The sequence below is a fragment of the Arachis ipaensis genome, chromosome B02 (genome assembly GCF_000816755.2).
Source record: "Arachis ipaensis cultivar K30076 chromosome B02, Araip1.1, whole genome shotgun sequence".
NCBI classification, from domain to species: Eukaryota; Viridiplantae; Streptophyta; class Magnoliopsida; order Fabales; family Fabaceae; genus Arachis; species Arachis ipaensis.
The window spans coordinates 2,917,288-2,930,719 of NC_029786.2; positions in this window are offsets into that span (position 1 = coordinate 2,917,288).

Below are 13,432 nucleotides of genomic sequence, written 5' to 3' on the forward strand. Positions count from 1 at the left end.
GGAGTAGTTTCTTTTACTCTTGGTCTAAGTTATGAGAATTGGGTGACCTTGAGTCATTGGGTCTCATTGGATTATTGATTGGAGAACCCTTAGTGACCAAATTGACACCCATTAACACCAACCCACTACTAATTAGTAGATTGGTTGGGACTTATGGGTTGAAATTGGTCAAACCACTTGACGTACCTCAACCCTAGGAGTAAATGTTACGTACTTAAGGTTCTTTGAGGTAGACTTAGTGAGTTTAGTTCGTCACAATTGGCAAATTATAGTTGAAGACAAGGATAGAGACCCCAATTCCCATGCTTAGTCAAGAGTACCTTTGATTCATATTTGAAAAACCAAAATTCTTAGTTGCTAGTTCTTGATTTAGTTAATTGCTTAAATTTAGAGTTTCTTGCATTTTAAGATTTCTTGCATGACAAGCTTGGTAGTTAATTTTCATCACCATGAGTCTCAACCCTGTATTTCTGATCAATGCTAAAGCACATGCTTGCCCATTCTTCGTGAGACGACCCGGAGTCTAAATACTCCGGTTACATTCTTATTTGCGGTTAGCACTTGTGACAACCACCCTTTCTTAATTTAGGATTGAGGATTGATTATCGGTTGGGCTATACTAACAACGGAAGTATTTTGTGAAATTTCGAACCAGGATACCTTCCATCAACTCTACCAAATCCTGTTCATGGAATATAGCAAAGTTAAGTTTGACTCATTTAATAAATGAGCTCAAATTTTTAGCTCAAGCTCAGTAGCTCAGCGGCTTAAGAGCTTAGCTTATAAAGTAACTAACAAATTGAGCTAAAAATAGCTCACATGCTATTAGGAACATGGTAAACTATTGAAATTGCACCAAAAAACTCATATCGCTATGAAAAATAACCAAATAAGATTTCTATGAATGACAAAGAAGTCTCAAAAGATTTAAAAACGTGACAAAATTAACAAAAATATCATATTTTTTTTTACATAAATGATAAAGGAATTTTGTATTTAGCAAACAACTTATGTATTTTATTTTAAATTCAATCATTCACAAAAAACATTGAAAAAATTCCTTGACAAATCACCAAATTTTAACTATGACAAAGTCTCATTTTTCTAATAATACTTACAAAAAATCGCATCGAAATCTAATATCTAAAGTATTTTATGAAAAAATATAACTAATATCCGGTTAGTTTTCTCACTTTTTAAATTTTTTGGAGCTTATTTGTTATCTTTCTAGGTTATTTTTATTAGCGGCATAAACTTTCGAGTACCATTCTTGGTAGTTTATTTTTAGAAAAGTATCTCTTCATGCAACAAGGAAACTAAATGAACAAGATATAGCAATAGTTTCAAATAGAAAATTTGCTTCATACCATATATAGCTTCCATGTTACTTTCCTTGTAAACACCAAAAGGTGATCCATGGACAGAGAGAAGCATCTCGCTAGGTTTCGGAAGCCTAAGGGTTTTGGGTGTCATCCCAACAGACAAGTGCTGACTACTCACCTGCAAAAGGCAACAAATCCAAATCAATCACAACTGTTTAAAAAATAGCTTCAGCAATGAATACTAGAGTTCATAAAGTCATCCATAAAAAACAAAAGGTAAAAAATAAAGGGAGAAAATTCAGACATTGGGAGTCTGAAGACCTTCTTGACTTGTGAGAGTCTGAGCTTCACATGGCTCCTTAAAAACCTATGTAACAGACATTCAATCAATTCATATTATCACAATACAATGCAATCACTAATTAGTTTTTATTTGCAAGCTGTTTAAGTTAGTCATAATAGATTTAGCAGCGTATGCAATGAAACTAGTAATAGAGACAAGTTCTCTTCCATCTGCACATGAAAGGATCCTAAATGAATAGCAACATTTCTCATTCAAATCAATTCGTGGATGCTTCAGCACATCATGGAAATGAGAATGGAAGTGCTATATTAATGCTGCTCCTACACAGCTACCCCAATTTTATGTCGCATCAAGTCCTATGTAAGTGACCCAAACAAGCCAGCTAAGGATGTTACAAAATATAATTAATCAAAGTGCACAGATAAGATAGAGAACATACAAAGTCCTTAAAATAAAGATTTTCATCACCAAGAAATCCTGTTCTCCCTACCAACAAAGAAGTAAACTAACAGGTATCAACTACAATCTATGCCAAAATGTATAAGAACTATAATATCTATAGTAAAATCGTTCAAAATTGAAGGAACTCAAACATTTAAAGGGGCACAGAACAATAGTTTGTTTCGTAACATACATTTCCATTTTTTTAAATTCAATTTAGGAAACTTTAATTCAGATATGAAATGAGTTAAATCGAAAGAGAAAACTAAACACTACCAGTATTGCTAGAGTATTCAAAACCACCAAACTGAGGAACCAAAAAAGGACATTCCGAAGGAAAAGCAATCGAAAGCCTCTAGAACAGAGAAGCGTGCAAATCTCTTCCTACACCACCACAAGTCGTGGACATTCTGCTCCCTCTCTCTTTCCACTTCACATCAAATTTTCCATTCCCTTCATCTTTCACAATTGAGGGATTCGGTAAGGTTTCTTCGAAGACCTGCTAACTAACTGTACCAAACTGATTTTGTTATTGACTAACTCTCTTATCTCTTATCCCTTAACATACAACAACAAAAGATTTAGCATTTTTTAAGCAACACAACAAGAAGGTTCAGTAACAAATTCAACTCAAGTCAGTTATCCAGTAACAAATTCTACTTCTAGCAACAACCACATTTATGATAGGTTCAACATCAAATTCAACTTAACAACAAATTCTACTTCTAGAGTTCTAGCAACAAATTCAGCTATGATAACTATGATAACTTTCAGGCAGCAACAAAAACATAAACTATGCTATAACAAATTTCAGCAACACATTCAACTTTCAGCAACAAATTATTTTGGCAACAAAATCAAAGTGCAGTGATGCAGCAACAAAGTTGAAACAGAAAGAACAGGGGGAACTCACCAAATCGGGTTGCACAAAGGAATCTGAGAGCGAAGGAGAAGCTGATGGCGAGGAAGAAGCTGATGGCAAGGCTCAAAGCAAGAAGACGACTGATGAGCGGATAATTTATACGCTTTTTGGCATTGTTTTTAGTATGTTTTTAGCAGAATTTAGTTACTTCTAGGGATGTTTTCATTAGTTTTTATGTTAAATTCACATTTCTGGACTTTACTATGAGTTTGTGTGTTTTTCTGTGATTTCAGGTATTTTCTGGCTGAAATTGAGGGACTTGAGCAGAAATCAGATTCAGAGGTTGAAGAAGGACTGCTGATGCTGTTGGATTCTGACCTCCCTGCACTCAAAGTGGATTTTCGAGAGCTACAGAACTCAAAATGGCGCGCCTCCAATTGCGTTGGAAAGTAGACATCCAGGGCTTTCCAGCAATATATAATAGTCCATACTTTGCTCGAGGATAGATGACGTAAACTGGCATTCAACGCTAGCTCTCCGCCCAATTCTGGCGTCCAGCGCCAGAAACAAGCTGCAAAGTGGAGTTCAACGCCCAAACTGGCACCAAAACTGGAGTTCAACTCCAGGAATAACCTCTGCACGTGTAACATTCAAGCTCAGCCCAAGCACACACCAAGTGGGACCCCGAAAGTGGATTTATGCATCAATTACTTACTTATGTAAACCCTAGTAGCTAGTCTAGTATAAATAGGACCTTTTACTATTGTATTAGACATCTTTGATCAGTTTTATGCTATCCTAGATCACGTTTTGGGGGCTGGCCATCTCGGCCATGCCTGGACCTTTCACTTATGTATTTTCAACGGTAGAGTTTCTACACTCCATAGATTAAGGTGTGGAGCTCTGCTGTTCCTCAAAGATTAATGCAAAGTACTACTATTTTTCTATTCAATTCATCTTCTTCCGCTTCTAAGATATTCATTCGCGCCTCAACATGAATGTGATGAACGTGACAATCATCATCATTCCCCATGAACGCGTGTCTGACAACCACTTCCGTTCTACCTTCGATTGAATGAGTGTCTCTTAGATCTCTTAATCAGAATCTTCGTGGTGTAAGCTAGAATGATGGCGGCATTCAAGAGAATCCGAAAAGTCTAAACCTTGTCTGTGGTATTCCGAGTAGGATTCAATGATTGAATGACTGTGACGAACTTCAAACTCGCGAGTGCTGGGCGTAGTGACAGACGCAAAAGGATAGTAAATCCTATTCCGGCATGATCGAGAACCTCCAGATGATTAGCCATGCAGTGACAGCGCATCGGACCATTTTCACAGTGAGGAAGAGGATGCTACCATCGACAAGGGTGATGCCTCCAGACGATTAGCCGTGCTGTGACAGAGCATTTGGACCATTTTCCCGAGAGGATTAAAAGTAGCCATTGACATCGGTGATTTCCTTACATAAAGCCAGCCATGGAAAGGAGTAGGACTGATTGGATGAAGACAGCAGGAAAGCAGAAGTTCAGAGGAACGAATGCATCTCTATACGCTTATCTGAAATTCTCACCAATGAATTACATAAGTATCTCTATCCTTATTCTATTATTTATTTTCGAAAACTCCATAACTGTTTTATATCTGCCCGACTGAGATTTACAAGATGACCATAGCTTGCTTCATACCAACAATCTCCGTGGGATCGACCCTTACTCACGTAAGGTTTATTACTTGGACGACCCAGTGCACTTGCTGGTTAGTTGTATCGAAGTTGTGACAATTATGAATTGAGATCAGAGCACCAAGTTTTTGGCACCATTACCAGGGATTGTTCGAGCCTGGAGATCACAATTTTGTGCACCAAGTTTTTGGCGTCGTTGCCGGGGATTGTTCGAGTTTGGACAACTGACGGCTCATCTTGTTGCTCAGATTGGGTAACTTTCTTTTCGTTTTTCTTTTCAAAAATTTTTCAAAAATATTTCAAAATTTTCTCACCTGTTTTCGAAAAAAATTATTCAAAATTTTTAAGAATGAATTCTAGTGTTTCATGAAGCATGTGAAGCCTGGCTGGCTGTAAAGCCATGTCTAAATTCTTTTGGACTGAGGCTTCCAAACCATCAGCATAGAGGCAAGTTACTTTGATAAGTAATGAGCAGTATATTCTCTGATGTTACATGCTGAAGCTTGGCTGGCCATTGGCCATGTCTGGTGTTTTGGACCGGAGCTTTCATTGAAAGCTTGGCTGGCTAGTGAGCCATGTCTAATTCCTGGACTGAAGCTTTAGACTAAGAATGCAAGATTCCTGGAATTCATATTAAAAATTTTGGAATCCTTATTTTCCTTTTTCAAATAAATCTTCAAAAAAAATCCAAAAAAATTAGAAAATCATAAAAATCAAAAATATTTTTGTGTTTCTTGTTTGAGTCTTGAGTCATATTTTAAGTTTGGTGTCAATTGCATATGCATCTTGCATTTTTCGAAAATTCATGCATTCATAGTGTTCTTCATGATCTTCAAGTTGTTCTTGGTAAGTCTTCTTGTTTGATCTTGATGTTTTCTTGTTTTGCATCTTTTGTTGTTTTTCATATGCATTTTTCGTTTGTTAGAGTCTAAACATGAAAGATTTCTAAGTTTGGTGTCTTACATGTTTTCTTTGCATCAAAAATTTTTCAAAAATGTGTTCTTGATGTTCATCATGATCTTCAAAGTGTTCTTGGTGTTCATCTTGACATTTATAGCATTCTTGCATGCATTCATTGTTTTGATCTAAAATTTTCATGCATTGCATCATTTTTATGTTTTTCAAAAAAAAAAATTCAAAAAAAAATTTCAAAAATCAAAAAATTATCTTTCCTTTTTTCTTCTCATCAAATTCGAAAATTTGAATTGACTTTTTCAAAAATTTTTAAAATCTAGTTGTTTTTATGAGTCAAATCAAATTTTCAATTTAAAAATCTCATCTTTTTCAAAATCTTTTTCAAAAATCAAACCTTTTTCATTTTTTTATTTTATTTTCGAAAATTATAAAAATATTTTTCAAAAATCTTTTTCTTATCTTTATCACATAATTTTCGAAAATAACAATAACAATTAATGTTTTGATTCAAAAATTTGAAGTTTGTTACTTGTTAAGATTCAAACTTTAAGTTCTAGAATCATATCTTGTGATTTCTTGTGAATCAAGTCATTAATTGTGATTTTAAAAAAATCAATTCTTTTTCAAAATTAATTTCAATCATATCTTTTCAAAAATATCTTTTTATCTTATCTTTTTCAAAATATGATTTCAAAATATCTTTTCTAACTTCTTATCTTCTTATCTTTTCAAAATTGATTTTCAAAATTTGTTTCAACTAACTAACTAACTTTTTGTTTGTTTCTTATCTTTTTCAAAACTACCTAACTAACTCTCTCTCTCTCTCTAATTTTCGAAAATATCTCCCTCTTTTTCAAAAATTTCTTTTTAATTAATTATTTCAATTTTTGATTTTAATTTTCAAAAAATTACTAACCTTTTTCAAAAATTATTTTCGAAAATCACTAACTCTTTTTCAAAAAAATTGTTTTCGAAAATCCTCTTTCTCTCTCATCTCCTTCTTTTTATTTATTCATCTACTAACATCTCGCCCTCACCCACTAAAAAAATCCGAACCCCCTATCTCTTTCTGAGTTCAGATTTTCTCTTCTTCCTTTCTTCTACTCACACAGGGAACCTTTATACTGTGGTAAAAAGGATCTCTATTATTATTATTTTTCTGTACCCTCTTCTTTGTCATATGAGCAGGAGCAAGGACAAGAATATTCTTGTTGAAGCAGATCCAGAACCTGAAAGGACTCTGAAGAGAAAATTAAGAGAAGCTAAATTACAACAATCTAGCAAGCACCTTTCAGAAATTTTCGAACAAGAAGAGGAGATGGCAGCCGAAAATAATGATAATGCAAGGAGAATGCTTGGTGACTTTACTGCACCTAATTCCAATTTACATGGAAGAAGCATCTCTATCCCTACCATTGGAGCAAACAATTTTGAGCTGAAACCTCAGCTAGTTTCTCTGATGCAACAAAACTGCAAGTTTCATGGACTTCCATCTGAAGATCCTTTTCAGTTCTTAACTGAATTCTTGCAGATATGTGATACTGTAAAGACTAATGGAGTAAATCCTGAAGTTTACAGGCTCATGCTTTTCCCTTTTGCTGTAAGAGACAGAGCTAGACTCTGGTTGGACTCTCAACCTAAGGATAGCCTGAACTCATGGGATAAGCTGGTCAAGGCTTTCTTAGCCAAGTTCTTTCCTCCTCAAAAGCTTAGTAAGATTAGAGTGGACATTCAGACCTTCAGACAGAAAGAAGGTGAATCCGTCTATGAAGCTTGGGAGAGATACAAAGGACTGATCAAAAAGTGTCCTACTGACATGCTTTCAGAATGGACTATCCTGGATATCTTCTATGATGGTCTGTCTGACTTAGCTAAAATGTCATTGGATACTTCTGCAGGTGGATCCATTCACCTAAAGAAAACGCCTACAGAAGCTCAAGAACTCATTGACATAGTTGCTAACAACCAGTTCATGTACACTTCTGAGAGAAATCCTGTGAATAATGGGACGCCTCAAAGGAAGGGAGTTCTTGAAATTGATACTCTGAATGCCATATTGGCTCAGAACAAAATATTGACTCAGCAAGTCAATATGATTTCTCAGAGTCTGAATGGAATGCAAGCTGCATCCAACAGTACTCAAGAGGCGCCTTCTGAAGAAGAGGCCTATGATCCTGAAAACCCTGCAATCGCAGAGGTAAATTATTTAGGTGAACCTTATGGAAACACCTATAACTCATCATGGAGAAATCATCCAAATTTCTCATGGAAGGATCAACAAAAGCCTCAACAAGGCTTTAATAATGGTGGAAGAAACATGTTTAATAATAATAAACCTTTTCCATCCACTCAGCAACAAACAGAGAACTCTGAACAAAACAATTCTAATTTAGCAAACTTAGTCTCTGATTTTTCCAAGGCCACTCTGAGTTTCATGAATGAAACAAGGTCTTCCATTAGAAATTTGGAAGCACAAGTGGGCCAGCTGAGTAAAAGGATCACTGAAATCCCTCCTAGTACTCTCCCAAGCAATACAGAAGAAAACCCAAAAGGAGAATGCAAGGCCATTGACATAGTCAACACGGCCGAACCTAGAGAGGAAGGAGAGGACGTGAATCCCAAGGAGGAAGACCTCCTGGGACGTCCAGTGATCAATAAGGAGTTTCCCTTTGAGGAACCAAAGGAATCTGAGGCTCATCTAGAGACCACAGAGATTCCATTGAACCTCCTTATGCCCTTCATAAGCTCTGATGAGTATTCCTCTTCTGAAGAGAATGAGGATGTCACTAAAGAGCAAGTTATCAAGTTCCTTGGTGCACTCATGAAGCTGAATGCCAACTTATTTGGTAAAATGACTTGGGGAGATGAACCTCCCCTGTTCACCAATGAACTAAATGCATTGGAATTACTGAGATTACCTCAGAAGAAAGAGGATCCAGGAAAGTTCCTCATACCTTGTACCATAGGCACTATGACCTTTGAGAAGGCTCTGTGTGACCTTGGGTCAGGTATAAACCTCATGCCACTCTCTGTAATGGAGAAACTTAGAATATTTGAGGTGCAAGCTGCTAGAATCTCATTAGAGATGGCAGACAACTCAAGAAAAGAGGCTTATGGACAAGTAGAGGACATGTTAGTAAAGGTTGAAGGCCTTTACATCCCTGCTGATTTCATAATCCTAGATACTGGAAAGGATGAGGATGAATCCATCATCCTTGGAAGACCCTTCCTAGCCACAGCAAGAGCTGTGATTGATGTGGACAGAGGAGAATTAATCCTCCAACTAAATGAGGATAACCTTATGTTTACAACTCAAGGATCTCTCTCTGCAACCATGGAGAGGAAGTATGAAAAGCTTCTCTCACTACAGAGTCAACCAGAGCCCCCATAGTCAAACTCTAAGTTTGGTGTTGGGAGGCCACAACCAAACTCTAAGTTTGGTGTTGAACTCCCATATCCAAACTCTAAGTTTGGTGTTGGGGAGTCTCAACAAAGCTCTGAACATCTGTGAGGCTCCATGAGAGCCCACTGTCAAGCTATTGACATTAAAGAAGCGCTTGTTGGGAGGCAACCCAATGTTTATCTAATTCTATTATTTTTGTTTTTCATGTTTTCTTAGGTTCATGATCATGTAGAGTCACAAAATAAACAAAAAAAATTAAAAACGGAATCAAAAACAGCAGAAGAAAAATCACACCTTGGAGGAAGCATCTGTCTGGCGTTCAACGCCAGAACAGAGCATGGTTCTGGCGCTGAACGCCCAAAATGGGCAGTAGCTGGGCGCTGAACGCCCAAAATGGGCAGCATCTGGGCGCTGAACGCCAGAATTGCACCCTGGAGAAAAGCTGGCGCTGAACGCCCAGAACAAGCATGGTTCTGGCGTTCAACGCCAGAAATGGCCAACAAATGGGTGTTGGACGCCCAAAATGGGCACCAATCTGGCGCTGAACGCCCAGAGTTGCGTGCAAGGGCATTTTGCATGCCTAATTTGGTGCAAGGGTGTAAATCCTTGAACACCTCAGGATCTGTGGACCCCACAGGATCATCTCAGGATCTGTAGACCCCACAGGATCCCCACCTACCTCCACTCACTCTCTTCTCTCTTCTCAATCATCCTCTCTTCCCAATAAACACTCTTCCCCAAAACCCTCACATATCACCTCCACCCACTCTTCCCCATAAACCTACCTCATAAATTCCACCTACTTTCAAAATTCAAAACCCATTTCCCACCCAAACCCACCCATATGGCCGAAACCTTACCCCCCTTCCTTCCCTATATAAAGCCCTCCATTCCTCCTCATTTTCACACAACTCAACACTCTCTTCACCATCTTGGCCGAACCACATCTCCTTCTCCCTCTCCATATTTCTTCTTCTTCTTCATCTATTCTTTCTTTTATTGCTCGAGGGCGAGCAATATTCTAAGTTTGGTGTGGTAAAAGCATAAGCTTTTTGTTTTTCCATTACCATTGATGGCACCTAAGACCGGAGAATCCTCTAGAAAAGGAAAAGGGAAGACAAAAGCTTCCACCTCCGAGTCATGGGAGATGGAAAGATTCATCTCCAAAGCCCATCAAGACCACTTCTATGATATTGTGGCCAAGAAGAAGGTGATCCCCGAAGTCCCTTTCAAGCTCAAAAGAAATGAGCATCCGGAGATCCGACATGAAATCCAAAGAAGAGGTTGGGAAGTTCTAACAAATCCCATCCAACAAGTCGGCATCCTAATGGTTCAAGAGTTCTATGCCAATGCATGGATCACCAAGAACCATGATCAAAGTAAGAACCCGGATCCAAAGAACTATGTTACAATGGTTCGGGGGAAATACTTAGATTTTAGTTCGGAGAATGTGAGGTTGGCGTTGAACTTGCCAAACATGGAAGAGAACGCATGCCCCTACACAAGGAGAGTCAACTTTGATCAAAGGTTGGATCAAGTCCTTATGGACATATGTGTAGAAGGAGCTCAATGGAAAATTGACTCCAAAGGCAAGCCGGTTTAATTAAGAAGACTGGACCTCAAGCCTATAGCTAGAGGATGGTTGGAATTCATCCAATGCTCCATCATCCCCACTAGCAACCGATCTGAAGTTACTGTGGATCGGGCCATCATGATTCATAGCATCATGTTTGGAGAGGAAGTAGAAGTTCATGAAGTCATCTCCAATGAACTCTACAAAATAGCCGAAAAGCCCTCTCCTGGGTCAAGGCTAGCTTTTCCTCATCTTATTTGTCATCTATGTTACTCAGCTGGAGCTTTCATAGAAGGAGACACTTCCATTGAGGAAGAGAAGCCCATCACTAAGAAAAGGATGGAGCAAGCAAGAGAGCCCATTCATGGAGCTCAAGAGGCGTATGAAGCTCATCACCATGAGATCTCGGAGATGCCTCAAATGCATTTTCCTCCAAACAACTTTTGGGAGAACATCAACACCTCCCTAGAAGAATTAAGTTCCAACATGGGACAACTAAGGGTGGAGCATCAAGAGCACTCCATATTCCTTCATGAAATAAGAGAATATCAAAAAGCAATGAGGGAGGAGCAACAAAGACAAGGAAGAGACATAGAAGAGCTCAAGGACATCATTGGTTCCTCAAGAAGGAAACGCCACCATCACTAAGGTGGACTCATTCCTTGTTCTTATCTCTTCTGTTTTTCGTTTTTTTCATGTTATGTGCTTATCTATGTTTGTGTCTTTATTACATGATCATTAGTAGTTAGTAACTATGTCTTAAAGTTATGAATGTCCTATGAATCCATCACCTCTCTTAAATGAAAAATGTTTTAATTCAAAAGAACAAGAAGTACATGAGTTTCGAATTTATCCTTGAACTTAGTTTAATTATATTGATGTGGTGACAATGCTTCTTGTTTTCTGAATGAATGCTTGAACAGTGCATATGTCTTTTGAAGTTGTTGTTTATGAATGTTAAATATGTTGGCTCTTGAAAGAATGATGACAAGGAGACATGTTATTTGATAATCTGAAAAATCATAAAAATGATTCTTGAAGCAAGAAAAAGCAGCAAAGAACAAAGCTTGCAGAAAAAAATAGCGAAAAAAAAAGAGAATAGAAAGAAAAAGAAAAAAAGCAAGCAGAAAAAGCCAAAGCTCTTAAAACCAAGAGGCAAGAGAAAAAAGCCAATAGCCCTTAAAACCAAAAGGCAAGGGTAATAAAAAGGATCCCAAGGCTTTGAGCATCAGTGGATAGGAGGGCCTAAAGGAATCAAATCCTGGCCTAAGCGGCTAAACCAAGCTGTCCCTAACCATGTGCTTGTGGCGTGTAGGTGTCAAGTGAAAACTTGAGACTGAACGGTTAAAGTCAAGGTCCAAAGCAAAAAAAGAGTGTGCTTAAGAACCCTGGACACCTCTAATTGGGGACTTTAGCAAAGCTGAGTCATAATTTGAAAAGGTTCACCCAGTTATGTGTCTGTGGCATTTATGTATCCGGTGGTAATACTGGAAAACAAAGTGCTTAGGGCCACGGCCAAGACTCATAAAGAAGCTGTTTTCAAGAATCATCATACTGAACTAGGAGAATCAATAACACTATCTGAAATCTGAGTTCCTATAGACGCCAATCATTCTGAACTTCAATGGATAAAGTGAGATGCCGAAACTATTCAAGAGGCAAAAAGCTACAAGTCCTGCTCATCTAATTGGAGCTATATTTCGTTGATAGTTTGGAATTTATAGTATATTCTCTTCTTTTTATCCTATTTGATTTTCAGTTGCTTGGGGACAAGCAACAATTTAAGTTTGGTGTTGTGATGAGCGGATAATTTATACGCTTTTTGGCATTGTTTTTAGTAGAATTTAGTTACTTCTAGGGATGTTTTCATTAGTTTTTATGTTAAATTCACATTTCTGGACTTTACTATGAGTTTTTGTGTTTTTCTGTGATTTCAGGTATTTTCTGGCTGAAATTGAGGGACTTGAGCAGAAATCAGATTCAGAGGTTGAAGAAGGACTACTGATGCTGTTGGATTCTGACCTCCCTGCACTCAAAGTGGATTTTCTGGAGCTACAGAACACAAAATGGCGCGCCTCCAATTGCGTTGGAAAGTAGACATCCAGGGCTTTCCAGCAATATATAATAGTTTATACTTTGCTCGAGGATAGATGACGTAAACTGGCGTTCAACGCCAGCTCTCCGCCCAATTCTGGCGTCCAGCGCCAGAAACAAGCTGCAAAGTGGAGTTCAACGCCCAAACTGGCACCAAAACTGGCGTTCAACTCCAGGAATAACCTCTACACGTGTAACATTCAAGCTCAGCCCAAGCACATACCAAGTGGGCCCCGGAAGTGGATTTATGCATCAATTACTTACTTATGTAAACCCTAGTAGCTAGTCTAGTATAAATAGGACCTTTTACTATTGTATTAGACGTCTTTGATCAGTTTTATGCTATCCTAGATCACGTTTTGGGGGCTGGCCATCTCGGCCATGCCTGGACCTTTCACTTATGTAGCATTTGGACCATTTTCCCGAGAGGATTAAAAGTAGCCATTGACACCGGTGATTTCCTTACATAAAGTCAGCCATAGAAAGGAGTAGGACTGATTGGATGAAGACAGCAGGAAAGAAGAAGTTCAGAGGAACGAATGCATCTCTATACGCTTATCTGAAATTCTCACCAATGAATTACATAAGTATCTCTATCCTTATTCTATTATTTATTTTCGAAAACTCCATAACTGTTTTATATCCGCCCGACTGAGATTTACAAGATGACCATAGCTTGCTTCATACCAACAATCTCCGTGGGATCGACCCTTACTCACGTAAGGTTTATTACTTGGACGACCCAGTGCACTTGCTGGTTAGTTGTATCAAAGTTGTGACAATTATGAATTGAGATCAGAGCACCAAGTTTTTGGCGCCATTACCAGGGATTGTTCG